Raw genomic sequence first — 19,059 nt, forward strand, 5'->3', positions numbered from 1 at the left:
GTAATATAACCTTCTGATATAAGGGCCTAAGAATTAAAAGCCAAATTTCCAATATTTTTTCAAATAAATGCAAGTCATATCAAACAAACATTATCACTATTATGAAGTATGTCACACAAAAAAATAAATCTTAGAATAAGTGGGATCGGTTGAAGCGTTCCAGAGTTATTACCATATAAAGTGACATTGGTCAGATTTCAAAAGTTTGGCCTTGTCATTAAGGTCAAAATTGGCCTGGTCACCAAGGTGTTAAAGATGCAGTTGAACTGAGTGTTTTTTGGTGTATTTTCCTTTATAGGTTTCTATTGAGAGTCTGAAAAAAATGCATGTAAAAAAAAATTGCATTTTTAAGTGTAGAAAACCAGTATGTTTGCACTAAAAAAGTGCTATTTTAAAACTGCAACAAAAAGGCATTAAAAAGGGGCAAACATGCGGAAAAATGCAACAATCAAAGCACACAACTATTGTGCATTTTGGTGTGTAAATCTACAAGAAAAAAACTAAGATTTTAGGGTGGGAACATGGCCTTAATGCCTCCAAAATTATTTTAAACTAAACAATTAGCAATAATTCTTACCCATTTACTTTGTTGTCGAAATGGTCTATCATCTGTATAGCCTATGGGTTGGAATCGATCAAGAAATGCTTCGTTTTGCCTATGATAAAGAGAAAAAAAATTAATGAGTATGGTATGTTATTTGGGTAAAATATTGCATTACCAACTTAAAGGGATCTTTTCATGTTCCCAAATTCTATTAACCTGCAGATATAGGGTTAATTTGCAGGTTAATAGAGATGCAAGGCTATCCGGCCACCTTACTGAAAGTGCAGCTACTGGAAGAAAATTAACTTATTTTCTTCTGGGATCAGCTGGGTTTCAGCCATAGAGGTGCACCAGCGCAGCTACAGTCACTGCTCAATACAAAGTGAACAAAGGCTGTAAGCATACCCCATCACTTTAATTGACAGCTTACTCTGCAGTGCATCTGTGCAGGGTGAGGTGTCAATGTTCTGGGATGCACTTATAGCCATCACACACAATGCATTGATTAGTGATTGCAGTGGATCCGTGGATGCCTCTATGACTAAAAGGGGTGGCTCCCAGGAGGAATAAAGTACATTTTCACCTCGTAGCTGCACTTTCAGAAAGATGGCAAAACAGCATTGTAACACTTGTAACCTGCAGTTAAATCCTATATCTACAGGATAACCAGTGGTTCTCAGCCTGGACTGTCGTATCCTGGCACCGTCCACGTTGAAAAATATTTATCCCCCAGACATGGATAACAGCATGGGCCAGAACGACAGACAGGTGAGGAATATTGTTGTTTTTTATTTTTGTTTTATTACAGGAGACAAGGGATTCAGTGGAATTAGGCGTTAGGAGAGTATAACTGTTTGTTATTTTTAAATAAAAATGGAAAAGTGTGTTTTGTTATATTTCAAATAAAGGACTTTATACTGGCTGTGTCTTTTTTTCAACATAACTATAGGATTAGTAATGGACAGGTGTATTATAGACTCCTCTCCATTACTAAGCTGTGGGCTTGATATCACCAGATAATACAAAGGTGACATCAACCCCACAAATATTAACCCCACTTGCCACCGCGACAGGGCAAGAGGGAAGAGCCAGGCAAAGTGCCAGAATTGGGGTGTCTTACAGATGTGCCTTTTCTGGGAGGTTGTGGGCTGCTATTTTTAGGCTGGCAGGTCAATATCCATGGTCCCATACCGGTCTGAGAATACCAGCCCCCAGCTATCATCTTTAGCAAGACTGGTTGTCAAAAATAGGGGGACTCAATTTTTTATTATTTATTTAAATAATTTAAAAAAAACAGCGTGGGGACCCCTGTCTTCTTCATAACCAGCCTTGCTAAAGCTGAATGCTGAGGGTTGCAGCCTCCAGCTGTGAGTTTTGTCTGGCTGGTTATAGAAAATACAGGGGAACTCATGCTGGATTTTTTATTTATTAATAGTGCAGGCGGTGGGTGATAAATTCTCCCATCAGCCGCTGCCTGTTCTCACTGTTATTAGAGGCAGTAGGTGAAGGCTGATGGGAGTAATAGTCCCATCAGCTGCCGCCTGCTGTCGCTGTTATCAGTTGAATATAACTTTCATCATTCTCTTTTCACCGGCAGAGCAGAGGAGAATGAGAGCCGTTTTCTGCACTCGGCACCAAGGAACAGTGCTTACTACACCGCTACTTCCTTGACGCCCGTGCATGTAGTACAGATGCGGTGCACGAGCGGCACATGGTTGCCACATGGGTACCACAAGTATTAAACACATGGACACCCAGACACTGACATCAATGGTACTGTTTTTTTCAGTACCGGAAATAACAGGACATGCGAAACCAGCCTTACACAGAACAGAGTAGGCTCGAACCCATTCGTTTTATTTAATTTCCATGTCACCAATATTCCCTTGGACATTGTAATATTTTTTCAATTTTTTTCTTCTTTCTCTTAATATGTTCTTTAAGTTTTGCAATTTATATTGGAGATATATATATAGACTATCACCGGCGCTCAGCACCTAAACCCACTACAAGACGTGGGGATAACCTATACAATAACCCAGCTGCTGGTAGCCACAGAACATGTGCCACTTTCTGTAAAGACCAAAACAATATACAGTATATACAAACGGCACCGCGCTTGGGTTACTAAAATGACCTCCCCTGGCTGCAGGGGCGCAATTGCCCCGAGTAAACTGGTAGACACGTATGTCACACTATAGACGAAGCGCCGGAAGTCGCGCTATTAGTGAGGCGCTGCGCTGATATGTGCCAGAAATGTGTACCCCCCTAAAAAACAATACTAAGAACCTAAATAAAGAAAGTAGGTCCCTTACCGTGGGTAATGACAATGAGCACCCTCCGCTGCTGATGGATGTAAGTGCGGCTGTAGTACAGGTCGTGCAAATGGCGATGACCGGAGGGTGGGCGTGCAGGAGCACGTGCGGACGAGAGCAGTATAGAACGCCGCTACCAAGTGCAGAGCCAGGGAACGTCCCGGCCAGAGGCGTCCCTGGTTACACTGGAAAACAAAGATGGCCGACGCTGACACGCAGCGTGTGACGTCACGGGCCTACGGAGCCACCCAAGGACCAAAAAGGTAAACCGACGCGTTTCGAAGGGTGAACGCCCTTCTTCATCAGGGTTATGGCCCTACAGGGGAACTCCACTTAACTATATACCTTATCTCATCCTGTGTCCCCGCCCACTGAGATACATAGCCCGCCCCAGTCCCTGAGATGACCAGTGTCCTATTACAACCTATTCACATCCAGTGCTCGTCACTCTATACACTCGCCCTAAATGATAAGGTATTATTAGTCATTAGGGCCCATACCCCATAAATATAAATGACATGTGCATGCTGCATGCTAGGAGAAAATAATAAAGAAAGTATGTAAAATATCTAATAATAAATAAAAAATAGGTGAAGTAAATTGAATGAAAGGAGGGGAAATAATCCAATTTATTGAATAAAAATTACTGCTAAAAATAAAAACTTTATTATTAAAACATCTAATAGTAAAACTTAAAACCTATAGATATTCCCCTACAATAAAATGGTGCTATCACTAATTAAATACAATAAAATCCATAAAATTAAAAACAAACGTAGGCCTGTTTCTGTATTGCAGATTGAACAACACCCTGTCACTGCACCATTGAAATGCATAAGAAAGGTGTATTCGAGCTTGTAGGTGAACCCCACCTAATTACATCTAGTGAGGCTACTCATATGCATAATAAATAATCTAAAGTGCATTGTAGTGCTACATGACGTGTCTGGCTACCACTCCCACCATTAAAATGCGTGTAATTCAAAATCATGATTGAGGCCCCTAGGGGTAAGGCAATCTAACCTGAATATCCATTCTGACTCTACTTTGGACATTTGTTTCAGGAAATTGCCCCCCCCTCCTACTTTGATGGACTTTTTGAATCCCACAAAACCGGACATCCTTCATATTGTCATTATGTTGCTCCTTGAAGTGACGGGATAGGGGGTGACCTAGGAACCCCTTCTGAATATTCTTAAGGTGCTCCTTAATTCGTACCATGAGTCTCCTCTTGGTTCTACCCACATACAGTTTGTCGCACGGGCATAAAATCAAATAAATGATACCTGTTGAGTAACAAGTGATTTTATCCCAAATATTAAATATCTCTGTTCCAGCAGCATCTCTGAATGTGGTTTGGCACCTCCTCTCAATACCTGTTTGTGTGCAGCAATAGCAACCTCCACAAGGCATGAAACCCACATCAGGTTTAGATTTCTGACTTGCCAACGGGTCATTTATATTTGTGGGGTATGGGCCCTAATGACTAATAATACCTTGTCATTTAGGGCGAGTGTATAGAGTGACGAGCACTGGATGTGAATAGGTTGTAATAGGACACTGGTCATCTCAGGGACTGGGGCGGGCTATGTATCTCAGTGGGCGGGGACACAGGATGAGATATGGTATATAGTTAAGTGGAGTTCCATAGTGTAGGGCCATAACCCTGATGAAGAAGGGCGTTCACCCTTCGAAACGCGTCGGTTTACCTTTTTGGTCCTTGGGTGGCTCCGTAGGCCCGTGACGTCACACGCTGCGTGTCAGCGTCGGCCATCTTTGTTTTCCAGTGTAACCAGGGACGCCTCCGGCCGGGACGTTACCTGGCTCTGCACTTGGTAGCAGCGTTATATATATATATATATATATAATATATATACCCCTTTGTGACCTATGATGCATACAGTTGTGCTCAAAAGTTTACATACCCAGCAGAATTTTTGCTTTCTTGGCCTTTTTTCCAGAGATTATGAATGATAACATCAAAACTTTATCTCCACTCATGGTTAGTGGTTGGGTGAAGTCATTTATTGTCAAAGTACTGTGTTTTCTCTTTTTAAATCATAATGACAACCCAAAACATCCAAAAGTTTACATACCCTGGTGATTTTGGCCTGATAACATGCACAGAAGTTGACATAAATGGGTTTGAATGTCTACTAAACCTGTTTGCTTGTAATCAGTGAGTATGTATAAAAACTAAGTGAGTTTCTGGGATCCAGGTAGACTCTTGCATCTTTCATCCAGCCACTGACATTTCTGGATTGTGAGTCATTGGGAAAGCAAAAGAATTGACAACGAATCAATGGAAAAAAGTAGTTGAACTGTATTAAACATGACAGGGATACAACAAGATATCCAAGGAATTGAAAATGCCAGTCAGTAGCGTTCAAACTTTGATTAACAAATGGAAAATCAGGGGCTCTGTAAAAACAAAACCATGGTCAAGAAGACCAACAACAATTTCATCCATAACTGCCAGGAAAATTGTTCACGATGCAAAAACAAACTCACAAATAACATCAGCTGAAATACTGGACTCTCTGAAAACTAGCGGTGTGGCTGTTTCAAGATGCACAATAGGGAGGCACTTGAAGAAAATTGGGTTGCATGGTCAAGTCGCCAGAAGAAAGCCATTAATGTGCAAATGCCGCAAAGTATCTCACCTATAATATGCAAAAAAGCACAGAGACAACCCTCAAAACTTCTGGAACAAGGTAATTTGGAGTGATGAGTCCAAAATTGAACTTTTTGTCTACAACCATAAACATTGCATTTGGAGAGAGGTCAACAAGGCCTATGATGAAAGGAACACCATTCCTACTGTACAGCACGGAGGTGGATCGCTGATGTTGTGGGGATATGTGAGCTACAAAGGCACAGTAAACTTGCTCAAAGTTGAAGGAAAGCTGGATCTCTGGCATGTGTAGCACAAGCCATTAGATGATCACAGCCTCAAGTCTCCTAAAGACTATTGAGGCATGCCAAAAAGTAATAAAAAAAAAAAGTTTTTTTTTAACCCTCCGTCACATACAATATTCGGACTAACGAGTTCACATACAATGTGCCTGTCAGGCGCCTGCTGGAAAAATACCTATAATATCTAATGTTTGCAATGTCAGTGCTCTAAAAGTGATCAGTGACCTTCATAGGGATGTAATAAAAGAAACTACACATAATCAGTTGCAAAAAAAACCATTTACTTAACATAAAACTAATAACTATGAAATACAAACTTTTCAAAACTCCCGCCAAATAGTCCCCAGTTCGACTCTCTCAAAAAAATGTACAAAGAAAATTTTTGAACACAAACTTAATTTTAAGGTACCTTAAGTACTATTAAAAACATATTCAATCAGAAGTAGATGCTGAGGTTTCCCCAGAAAAGTCACACTTGCAGAGCAAATAGCAAGAATTACACACCATTTTTGCATGTGTCAGGCAAATTGCTTTATGACATTTGAGACATTCATAATTTGAAAGCCTTCTGGTTCCGCTTTCCGTTTGGCAGGTGGTGCATCTCCTTCTTTTGTGAGGTGGTGCAGATGGTGACTTTTCACCATCATCTTCTGGGCGGAACCTTTTGAGCTGAACTTGAAGGCGAGAGGGGATACCGATTGTTTTCACGCTTCTCCTGCGTAGCTCTCCAAGTACTAGTTCTTTTCCAATATAATATGATCCAACTTCTTCATCCTCACCACTGTCACCATCTTGCTCTGTTTCAGAATCCAGGATACATTCTTCCACCTCATCATGAGAATCAATCTCACTTTCCTCTCCTAAATCCTCATTCAGTGTGAGGTCTCTATCATCTAACAGCATGTTTGTTACTTCCTCAAAGTTGTTTGGATAAATTGTACATTTTCCTCTCCATTTCAGCAGATAATCTGAAGCAAGAGAAGGAATATGTTAGGGAACTACTGTATATGCCTGAGCAGCACACTTTCTTTTATAAAATCTCCCTTATTTCTATGAAATATCCTCACATTTTGTGCTATACATTCATAAAACAAGCTAAATAAACTATTGTGATGAATAAAAACATAAAATACCAACCTTACTGAATGTGACGTATTCACATACAATGAGCCTGAGAGATCTGTGCAGCTATATCCTCTCCCCTGAAGCTCTGAAATCCAACTGTGATATCAGGTTTCACAGACCTTCAAGAGACAGGAGACTACCTGGAGGGAGGGGGTTTCCTCACAATCTGGTGAGGAAGGAGAAATGAAAGTAAAAGAGAAGTGCCTGTCAGATCAGTTGTATGTGACGGAGGGTTAAATAAAAAAAATAACAAAAGTTTAAATCACCCCCCTTTTGCCCCATTCAAAATTAAACAATCTAAAATAAATACACATATTTGGTATCATCGAGTACAGAAATGTCTAATCTATCAAAATATAAAAATAATTAATCCAATTGTTAAACAGCATAGCAAGAAAAAAAATAAAAAGCCAGAATTACCTTTTTTTTTGTCCAAACATTGCATTAAAATGCAATAACAGGCAATCAAAAGATCATATCTACACCAAAATCTACAAAAAAAAAATAAACCCTCAAAGAGCTCCAAATCAAAAAAATGGAAAGGCTACAGGTCTTGGAAAAATGGAGGCTTTTTTTACTGCTTAAATAAAAAAAGAACCTATACATGTTTAGTATCTGCAAACTCATAATGGCCGGGAGAAACATAATGGCAGGTCAGTTTTAGCATTTAGTGAACATGGTATAAAAAACAATTGTGGATTTGCACATTTTTTTGCAATTTCACCGCACTTGGAATTTTTTTTCCCATTTTCCCATCCACTCCGTGGTAAAATCAGTGGTGTCATTCAAAAGTACATCTCATCCCGCAAAAACAAGCCCTCACATCGCCATATTGACAGACAAATACATAAGTTATGGCTCTGAGAAGAAGGGGAGCAAAAAATGAAAATTCAAAACCTTAGATGGTAAAGGGGTGAAACACATGTAATCCCTTTTTACCGCTTTGGTTTTGACACTCTTATTTTAAATGGTTTTGTATTGAAACCGCATGTATTTGTATTTAACCACATATTTTGTATTTAATCTGCATCTTGCAACTTTTACATATGGTTGTTCTGAGTAAGGAGCCAGATTTGACTCTGAAATGCATTGACAATAAACCACCTTAAATTTTGTCTTCAGATCAGTTTTTAAATTAGCAACACACTTGAACTCCACTTGTCCAGGCTCTTCATACATTGTTAGGCTGCCGTCACACTAGCAGTACTTGGTCAGTATTTTAGATCAGTATTTGTAAGCCAAAACCAGGAGTGGAACAATTACAGGAAAAGTATAATAGAAGTACATGCACCACTTCTGCATTTATCACCCACTCCTGGTTTTGGCTTACAAATACTGATGTAAAATACTGACCAAATACTGCTAGGGTGACGGCAGCCTAACTCTGTGGATAAGCTGCCAGCTGTGAAATATGTTCAGTATTCAAATTCACTCCAATATGGCTGACGATTTCCCTGTCTTTGTTTTCAACAGGTTGAAGCTTGTGATGTGATAGCTGTAAAGGCATCATGGAGAAGCCTGCCATTCCATGCTGGAGGTCATGTTAGCCTTCTTTGGCTTTGCAATTTTCTGAAATGTGTAAAATCGTGAGGGCAATTTTGATAATTTGAACAAATTGAATTGCAAATTTTTCCTATTTGCCAGATTCAGCAAATTCTTACAAAAGTGACACATATTCAATTTGTATTAAATTGATTTGTTCATCTCTATCAATAAGTATTTAATGTCGATCTGTCACTCGATTTCACAGTATAATTTGGACACATTAAAATAGATCTCTTAGACCTGATGATGCTACGTTATACCAAAAAGTTTTGTTAAATTAATAATTATCTTCAAAGAAAGATTCTCTTAAAGGCAACTAAATTATTTTATACACCGCTATTACCACCATTATCTGAGGTTTAGTCTCTGTAAAACTAAAATGGACATTTTAATGTATTAAATAAGTGCATTTAAGTGATAAATTAGTAACATAGTAACATAGTAACATAGTTAGTAAGGCCGAAAAAAGACGTTTGTCCATCCAGTTCAGCCTATATTCCATCATAATAAATACCCAGATCTACGTCCTTCTACAGAACCTAATAATTGTATGATACAATATTGTTCTGCTCCAGGAAGACATCCAGGCCTCTCTTGAACCCCTCGACTGAGTTCGCCATCACCACCTCCTCAGGCAAGCAATTCCAGATTCTCACTGCCCTAACAGTAAAGAATCCTCTTCTATGTTGGTGGAAAAACCTTCTCTCCTCCAGACGCAAAGAATGCCCCCTTGTGCCCGTCACCTTCCTTGGTATAAACAGATCCTCAGCGAGATATTTGTATTGTCCCCTTATATACTTATACATGGTTATTAGATCGCCCCTCAGTCGTCTTTTTTCTAGACTAAATAATCCTAATTTCGCTAATCTATCTGGGTATTGTAGTTCTCCCATCCCCTTTATTAATTTTGTTGCCCTCCTTTGTACTCTCCTTTGTAATTAAGAAACATCTTTGAAACGCTAGCACTTATTTAAATAAATGAGCCATGCAAATAGAGAAAATAACAATAAAGTCTACTAAAATAGTTTTTTTTATCTCACAGTGGCATACATCAGCTGATATTATATTTGCATGCATAAGGCATCGTGTGATGCCAATTAGCTGGTGCAATCTGTTTGCACACTTTACACTAGCAAGCATGGTTAGATTAATGTGCACAACTTGGAAAGCAAGCCCATAGGCATTCAATAAATTGCTTTCATTATTACACTCTGGAGAGCCTCTTCAAAGGGCTATAAAAGCCTAGTTTTCTGCCTGTTAGCTAAATAATTGACCTGCCCTTAAATCACCAGGAGAGGATAATTTGCCTAAAACTAAAGACATAATAAACTATTCAGGAAAAAATGTTTAAAAGTTAAGATTCCATTGAATAAAATACAATCCGTATGAGTTATCCTGAAAATCAACAAGGGCAGCAGTGCTACTGTATACTAAAATATCCATTTTGATATTTTTTTATAGACCGTTAACAATTAAGTTTGACAACTGTAATATCCACATATAAGGAGAAAGTTAAACTTCGCATACATTTTTATTACTCCAGCCTCTGTATAGTCTGATGCTACAATCATGCGCACTTTGATCTTCAAACATTTAATTTGAACTGTTGCATTTTTCACTAGTCGGTTGACAAAATATTGGATGACAATGACGACTAATCTGAATCCCTTCAGCTACATTGTGATCCTCATTTACAGTATCTAAAAAGATGTAATGGAAAATGGATCTATGAGGACACGCTGTCTGTTTTATATCCTTGTGATTTTAAGTTATATCTCATATGTCATAAAACATGTTGCAGATTTTGCAATTTTGGCTTTGTCATTTTGGTGCATATTCCTAAAAGTGGTCCATTGGCTGATCACTCATACTGAACATACTGTATCATTAGCCATTATTTGTTTGCTCCTTTACATCAGCATAAGAGCTTGATTTGTAAATGATGAATTTTTGAATGTTGTAGTCATTATTGCCACCATTTAATTCAACATATAATGTAAAGAAAAAAATATATAAAAAAACCAATTTGACTGTTGTTGCTTGGGTGTCATTTTCAGTGAATTCATGCTGTTGTAAAAGTGGCATATTATTCTTATTTCAAATTTGCAACCGCAATTTAGAAAAAATGGTGACGCTGTGTATAATGTGAAGAAAACAAGAATGCAATGATTTAGACATCTCTTATAGCCACTTTTTATGCACAACAGAACATAGAACACAGATTAGAAGTTGAAGGTTAGACCATTTTTCCATTTCATTTGAATAAAAATGACATATTTAAAAATTGATGGCAGCCACACATCTTAAGAAAGATGGAACAGAATTAACAAAAGGTTGGAGAAGTAAATGGTACAAATGAAAGACTGCCGAAGGACCAATTCTCAACTTTGCCACATGAGTATGTATAAAAAGAGAATGTTAGAGAGGCAGAGTCACTCAGAAGCAAAGATAGTCAGAAGTTCATCAATCTGTGGTTGGATTAGAGTAACATATACTACTGTCCAGACTGTCTATTCCAGGAACGGGCTCAGCAATCTGGCAAAAAAGGCCAATAGCAGCAAGAATCCTACTTGAGACAAGAATGGAACAACTTTTCTCTCCCAAAACTTCAGCAATTTGAGACTTGCAGACTGTTGTAAAAAGAGGTAATAGTACACATTGGTAGACATGGCTCGGTCCCAACTATTTTTGACATGTATTGCTGCCATCAATTTGTAAATGAGTTTAATTTTTAGAATGAAATAGAAAAATGTCTAACTTTAAACTTCTGATCTGTGATATATTGTCTGTGGTGAACAAAATGTGTCTATAAGAGTTTTCCAAATCATTGCAATCTTGTTTTCTTTACACATTACACAGTGTCCAAGTTTTTTTTTCTTTTAAATTGGGATTGTACACATTTTTAAGCTTTATTACTTTTTATACACATTTTTAAGCTTTATTACTTTTTGTACATATTTTTAAGCTTTATTACTTAACCCTTGTCAGGCTGCATAATTTTACAACCTTAACAGGCTGCATAGGTACAATTGTACCTTCACATATACCTCCACTGTGGGAAGACTTTACTTGGTTTCAGAAACTAAAGTTCATTCAGCTACAAATGTTATGCTGATATCTATTGTTCAGTGTTGTTACTGGTCACTTATGTTGCTGTCAATTAAGTTAATTCAAACTGGGAGTGGCTTCTACTTGTCTTCCTGCCTCCCTCCTCTCATTAGCCATTTTGCTGTTCATCTCATTGCTGTGAGCACACATTTCTAGGCTTGTGAAGTCTTCAATTTCTTGGAAACGAAGGTAGGAAAGTCTCACAGCATCTAACAGCCAGTTATACCTTTATTCTCATTATGTGGGGACAGAACAGTCAAATTGTCTTTCAGCCTGGACTTGGCTTACATATATTTTGTATGAAACTTATCACTATAGGTATAATTTTTATACGAAAAATGGATAATAATTAGTATCTACATATTGTTTTACGATGTTTTATTTATATTCAGCACAAAATACGAAGCCAAAATTCATCTAGCAAGTCATCATGAGTGATAGTAATGCTGGATCTAGTTTCCGCCATAATCCAAGAAAACGTGTTTGCAGGTTAGTATAATTTTGTGAAAAGCCAATAATGTAGTATTTCGGAAAATTATTTATTTTACATTTTTTCATATTTACAGATTTACGTCTGACGAAATAATGCGAATGCTAGAAGAATCTGATTCTGAGCATGAGGATGAACCATATGTTCCATCTGATGATGAAAACTATGTACCACAAGTGGATGTTACTGAAGAAGATTCAGACATTGAACAAGAAATGGTCATAGAGCATGAAAATGAATACGAATCAGACGAAAGTGTTGAGGATGATTCTGTGCCTCAAAGTGCAGGCGACATTTGGACTGCTAAGGATGAAACTCAATGGTGCAGTAATCCACTGCCAAATGCACAAACAAAATCTCGTAATGTCCTACGACAAAGAGGTGGCCCTGCAGCAATCAGCAACCTATATACAGCAAAAGAGCTATTCAAGTCCATCATGACTCCCGAGATGTGTGACATCATATTACGGGAAACGAATCAAAAGGCCAAGAGAGTTTGTGATGCTTACAACAACGAACTGGTACAACGTTTTCCTGATTCTTCCAAACGGCCACCACAAAAAACATTCAAGCAATTTACTGAAACTGAACTTCATGCATTTTTGGGCATACTGATTGCTGCTGGTGTGCACAGAGCCAACAAAGAGAATCTGGAGGAAATGTGGAATGTTGCTGCTCTGCCTCTTATACGTGCAGCCATGTCTCGTGACCGCTTCAAGATGATACTCAGATTTATCAGGTTTGACAACGAAAATACACGTGCAGAACGTGTGCAAACAGATAAAGCTGCACCAATACGGGACATCTGGACAATGCTGAACAGTAATCTGGAGAGAGCCTACAAGCCATATCATTGTATCACCGTCGACGAGCAATTATTTCCATTTAGAGGTCATATTAAATTTACCCAGTATATACCTTCAAAACCAGCTAAATATGGCATAAAGATTTTCTGGGCTTGTGACTCATCAAATGCCTACCCTTTACAAGGTCAGCTCTACACTGGGAAACCAACTGATGGTCCTCGACAAGTAAACATTGGAGAACGAACAGTATTGGACCTAGTGAGCTCGTATAAAGGCTCTGGAAGAAATGTCACCACCGATAACTTCTTTACAACCATGGAACTAGCTAAGGTATTGAACTCCTGGAACATGACACTAGTTGGTACAGTGAGAAAAAACAAAAGGTTCCTACCTAACAACATGCAGCCTGCCAAAGAAAGGCCTGTATACTCGACAAATTTTGCCTACAATCATGATGCAACAGTCTGTTCATATGTACCAAAGAAGAACAAATCAGTCGTGCTTCTATCATCTATGCACATGACGGGAGAAGTTGAAGAGACACTAGCAGCCAAGCCAGAGATAATAAAATACTACAACATAACAAAAGGTGGCGTTGATGTTATGGATAAAATGTTGGGAGAGTACACTGTGAAACGACGAACATCACGTTGGACTTTGGCATTTTTCTACAATATGATTGATGTCAGTGGGTTAGCATCCTACATCATCTACAGAGAACACAATCCAAGCTTCAGGGCAAAGGATCAACGAAGAAAGTTCCTGAAAGATCTCGCAAATCAGCTGTGTATGATTGCAATTGAAGATCGTAGTACAAACAAAATGATAATGAGAAACCATTTTCTTCGAGGTGCAGTAGAAATGGTGCTTGGACGATGCATTGTGGTAGCATCGCAGCCAGCAGCTGGCCCCAAAATACCTCATGGTAGTCGTGGACCCTCCCCTGTTGTTGGTAGTTGCTATGTCTGCAGAGACCTGAGGCGAAAACAACGCAAGACTAGAAAGTCTTGTGTGGTTTGTGTGAAACCCATTTGCGATGAACACTCTGTAGCAAAGCCAACATGCATTACTTGCAAAGAAAATCAATAAAAAAAAGTTTCTTACATTTTCTTTTATAATGTAAATGAACAGTTTTTTACTTGTTTATAATAGTTAAATAGCATTATCATTAAAAAAAAATTTATGCTTTTTCCCTTGCATTATCTTCATTCAAAATATATGAGGTACATTTGTACCTATGCAGCTTGTTATGGATGCAAAAAGATCTCGACCCCTTATCTCGGAAGCGGGTGGAGATATTTTATTGAAATTTGGCCAATATATTCTGGACCAAAAATGTAGAGATGTCACGAAATTTCAGCCCTCTACGTCTTTTCAAAAAAAAGTTATTGCAATTTTAAAACGGAATAGTTACAATTGTACCTATTCAGCCGGATAAGGGTTAAAAAAAAAAAGAAATTTAAAAGAACACAACTTGTTTATGATGCAATTTTCTGGGACTCATAACTTTTTTTATTTGTTCATTGATAGAGCTTTGTGGAGGCATTTTTTTATTTGGTAAAGATGAAAGTTTTCATCCTTTTGTTTCTATTTTTTAGAGGTGAGTTAACAGCTTAAAGTATGGAGGATAAATTATGTGATATTTTGAAAATTTAGATTTACACGATTTCAGCAATATAAAACAGATATTTTTACTGTAAGGTAAATGGTGTTTAAAATATTTGAGTTTTCATAATTTTTACAAAAAGATTCACATATTTAACCTGCTATCACCTGACTGCAGGTATCATACACTGCAATGCATGCAAAAAAACAGGGAAGGGAAAAAAATATAAAGTAACTCATTTAAATTAGAAAAAACTTAATACATATAGATGATCCCTTTAAATGATTTTTTTCCCCTCAACAAAATCTGGAGGCATATTGCATATCAGTAGTTTTGCACTTTACATGTTGCTGATTTTCAGAATTTTTAACTACTGTGAATGCACTCAAATTAATGATCTTGCAGTATTCAATCCAATATCCAAATCACTCAAATACTTCTGCCAACACAAACTCAGATTAGGATTGGGTTGATTATGCACTTGCAGGCTCTTCAGCGATAAAAAGCCTGCCACATCGTACTCATCATAATTACATTTTTGTGTGAGTAATTGCAAATCTTTTAAATGAACATCAAGACAAGAGCCTCATGGCAGAAATTTTACATATATATAATAATTTTACTCAAATGCGATAAGAAATATCAAAAGCGTAAGCAAATACATAATTTAAATTGGTGGTTCGAAACTAAAATGTAATTTAATCCTAAATGTTTATAAATTTAATCTCATAATCTAATGTTTTTTTTCTAATATACTTTTAATTAAAAATTCCCTACCCTTCCCTCTCTACTCTAACTGCTTTATTTACTCCTTTTACTACTTCCTGTGTGATGACACTTAATTTGAGAATCTCAATGCATGCTGGTATACTCAAATGAGTTGTCATCCGGGGGTAGAGGCTGCGATCACTGCCATAGCCTCTGTCCCCACCCTGAAACCAAGCGTCATTAGTGATTTCTATTTCAGGGGCTGGACTAGTCCCTGCTCTAATGAGCATGCAGTTGTTGTCAATTCTGATGGATGCTCAGTAGAATCTTGTCACTGTGCATTATTTATCTCAGTGCACAGTGACAATGCACTCTCTTTCCGGCTGTGATGAGAAGTGACAAGCCAGTAAGAGAGTGCACTGTCAGTACACATTGTAAGGAGAGCAGAGACCAGTGCCGCTCCTGCACTTGACATTGTATAGAGGCTAATCATAGTACCTACTGATTGATTTTGCTATACCTTGTGATGAGATAGCTAGAAATTATTACGGTGATACCCACGTGGTCATGCCTGAAGTCACATGAGTCTTCTATGGCTGATGCAATTTTCTGCAATGTTAATTGCAAATTGTTCAAATTCGCCAGGACTTATGAATTTCATAGAATTTGACACAAATTTGATATGCATCATATCAGTCCAATTGTCTCTAGGCCCAGACAACTAAACACAGATTTAAGGTGCCAATACATGTATACGCTCATAGCAATTGTTATACTGGATACTTCACGGGTATGAAGTTAAGAAGAGGCTGCTGACAATGGGAAAAATACACACTGGGAATAAATGGGAAATGTTTCAGAACATCCTAAAAAGGCACTGTAAGCGGTTTATACCTTGTGGGAGTAAAAGGACAAGAAATAGGAAAAACCCAATGTGGCTAAACAAAGAAATAAGACAGGCAATTAACAGTAAAAAGAAAGCATTTGCACTACTAAAGCAGGATGGCACCATTGAAGCTCTAAAAAACTATAGGGAGAAAAATACTTTATCTAAAAAACTAATTAAAGCTGCCAAAAAGGAAACAGAGAAGCACATTGCTAAGGAGAGTAAAACTAATCCCAAACTGTTCTTCAACTATATCAATAGTAAAAGAATAAAAACTGAAAATGTAGGCCCCTTAAAAAATAGTGAGGAAAGAATGGTTGTAGATGACGAGGAAAAAGCTAATATATTAAACACATTCTTCTCCACGGTATACACAGGAGAAAATAAAATGCTACGTGAAATGCCGAGAGACAAAGAAAACCCTATATTATAGGTCACCAATCTAACCCAAGAAGAGGTGTGAAACCAGCTAAGTAAGATTAAAATAGATAAATCTCCAGGTCCAGATGGCATACACCCACGAGTACTAAGAGAACTAAGTAATGTAATAGACAAACCATTATTTTTTATATTTAGGGACTCTATAGTGACGGGGTCTGTTCCACAGGACTGGCGCACAGCAAATGTGGTGCCAATATTCAAAAAGGGCTCTAAAAATGAACCTGGAAATTATAGGCTAGTAAGTCTAACCTCTATTGTTGGTAAAATATTTGAAGGGTTTCTGAGGGATGTTATTCTGGATTATCTGAATGAGAATAACTGTTTAACTCCATATCAGCATGGGTTTATGAGGAATCGCTCCTGTCAAACCAATCTAATCAGTTTTTATGAAGAGGTAAGCTATAGGCTGGACCACGGTGAGTCATTGGACGTGGTATAGCTTGATTTTTCTAAAGTGCTTGATACCATGCCACATAAGAGGTTGGTACACAAAATGAGAATGCTGGGTCTGGGGGAAAATGTGTGCAAATGGGTAAGTAACTGGCTTAGTGATAGAAGGCAGAGGGTGGTTATAAATGGTATATTCTCTAACTGGGTCGCTGTGACCAGTGGGGTACCGCAGGGGTCAGTATTGGGACCTGTTCTCTTCAACATATTCATTAATGATCTGGTAGAAGGTTTACATAGTAAAATATCGATATTTGCAGGTGATACAAAACTATGTAAAGCAGTCAATACAAGAGAAGATAGTATTCTGCTACAAATTGATCTGGATAAGTTGGAAACTTGGACCGAGAGGTGGCAGATGTGGCTTAACAATGATAAATGTAAGGTTTTACACATGGGAAGAAGGAATCAATATCACCATTACACACTAAACGGGAAACCACTGGGTAAATCTGATTTGGAGAAGGACTTGAGGATCCTAGTTAATTATAAACTTACCTGGAGCAGCCAGTGCCAGGCAGAGGCTGCCAAGGCAAACATGATCATGGGGTGCATTAAAAGAGGCCTGGATACACATGATGAGAGCATTATACTGCCTCTGTACATATCCCTGGTTAGACCGCACATGGAGTACTGGGTACAGTTTTGGGCACCGGTGCTCAGGAGGAAATATAATGGAACTAGAGCAAGCACAAAGGAGGGCAAAGAAATTAATAAAGGGGATGGGGGAACTACAATACCCAGAGAGATTAGTAAAATTAGGATTATTTAGTTAAGAAAAAAGACTGAGGGGCAATCTAATAACCATGTATAAGTATATAAGGTGACAATACAAATATCTCTCCAAGGATCTGTTTATACCAAGGAAGGTGATGGTCACAAGTGGGTATTCTCTGCGTCTGGAGGAGAAAAGGTTTTCCTACCAACATAGAAGAGAATTCTTTACTGGTAGGGCAGTGACAATCTGGAGTTCCTTGCCTGAGGATGTGGTGATGGCGAACTCAGTCAAGGGGTTCAAGAGAGGCCTGGATGTCTTCCTGGACCGCAACAATATTTTATCTTACAGTTATTAGGTTTTTAGAAGGATGTAGATCTGGGGATTTATTCTGATGGATTATAGGCTGAACTGGATGGACAAATGTCTTTTTTTAACCTTGCTAGCTATGTTACTATGTTACACTGCTGTTCACCCTGTGTCTGATACTGGAGATACCATGGGAGATAAGGTAAGAAGAGGCTGCTCATACTGCTATCGACTCTGTCTTTCTGGAAGCTGAGTGGCTGCTGTTACCTACATGTCATATTTCTATATTACATGATAATTATCTCCAGGTCACCTAAATTGCTCAGCTAACTTGGTATGTCCATTATTAGATCAGGCACAGAGTAGCAGCAGTGTGAGCAGCATCTCTGATAGCTCAGGTATTAGATAGAAAGACCGTGTGGACAACAGTGTGAGCAACCTCTTCATTTTCTTTCACAGCTTCAACATATGATCAGCACCATTCCATGAGACAAGCATTACGTATTTTTTTTGTTATGAGCTGAAGAAAAAGTGACATGAGATCAGATTCGATTCATGTTGCCAAAACCATGGCCAGCATGAATCTGGCACTGGCTGAGTTATTGGAACCATGTTTGTTTTACCCTGAAATGCTGTGGTGTTTCCAAGAAAACATACTTTGAAAAGACAGCTGGAGTCTGTGTCTCAGATGACTACTCTTAGGCAGGTCTTTGGCAGCTTTTCCCTGCCCTGCATCTCTCAACTTGACAGGTTTCTCCCTATTTCTAATCACGTGCAGTGCATTAAGTAACCTCAAAAGGTTACCAACTACCTGCATAATTTAAGCACCAGGTAATGGGGTCTCCATAAAGTACAGCTATAAACTAATCTTAGATTTCCTATTTTGCATGCGTTGTACGAGGTAGAATTTCCTTTAATAAGAGGAGCAGGTGTTCTTTAAAATGATCACAATTTCTTGTCTTTCTTAAAGGCAATACTGTTTAGAATAATTTTAGAAGTAATCCTAAACGTTTTGAAATATATCCTTTGAAGAATATTTGCATTGAGAACAGTATATTCAAGATTAGTTAATATATCATCATGGCAGCGATAGTGATC

At 38.1% G+C, this 19,059-nt stretch overlaps 1 protein-coding gene across 1 annotated transcript in view; it reads right to left on the minus strand.

Moving 5' to 3' along the window:
• Positions 1-603: 603 nt before the first annotated feature.
• The window catches only part of EPSTI1 (epithelial stromal interaction 1), a 161,998-nt gene continuing 143,542 nt past the window's right edge, over positions 604-19,059 (minus strand). Inside the window, exon 8 of the mRNA XM_069758227.1 lies at positions 604-656. The gene's annotated coding sequence lies outside the window, so the exon portion shown is untranslated. The remainder of the gene's footprint in view (positions 657-19,059) is intronic.

The sequence above is a fragment of the Ranitomeya imitator genome, chromosome 3 (assembly GCF_032444005.1).
Source record: "Ranitomeya imitator isolate aRanImi1 chromosome 3, aRanImi1.pri, whole genome shotgun sequence".
Taxonomy (NCBI): Eukaryota; Metazoa; Chordata; class Amphibia; order Anura; family Dendrobatidae; genus Ranitomeya; species Ranitomeya imitator.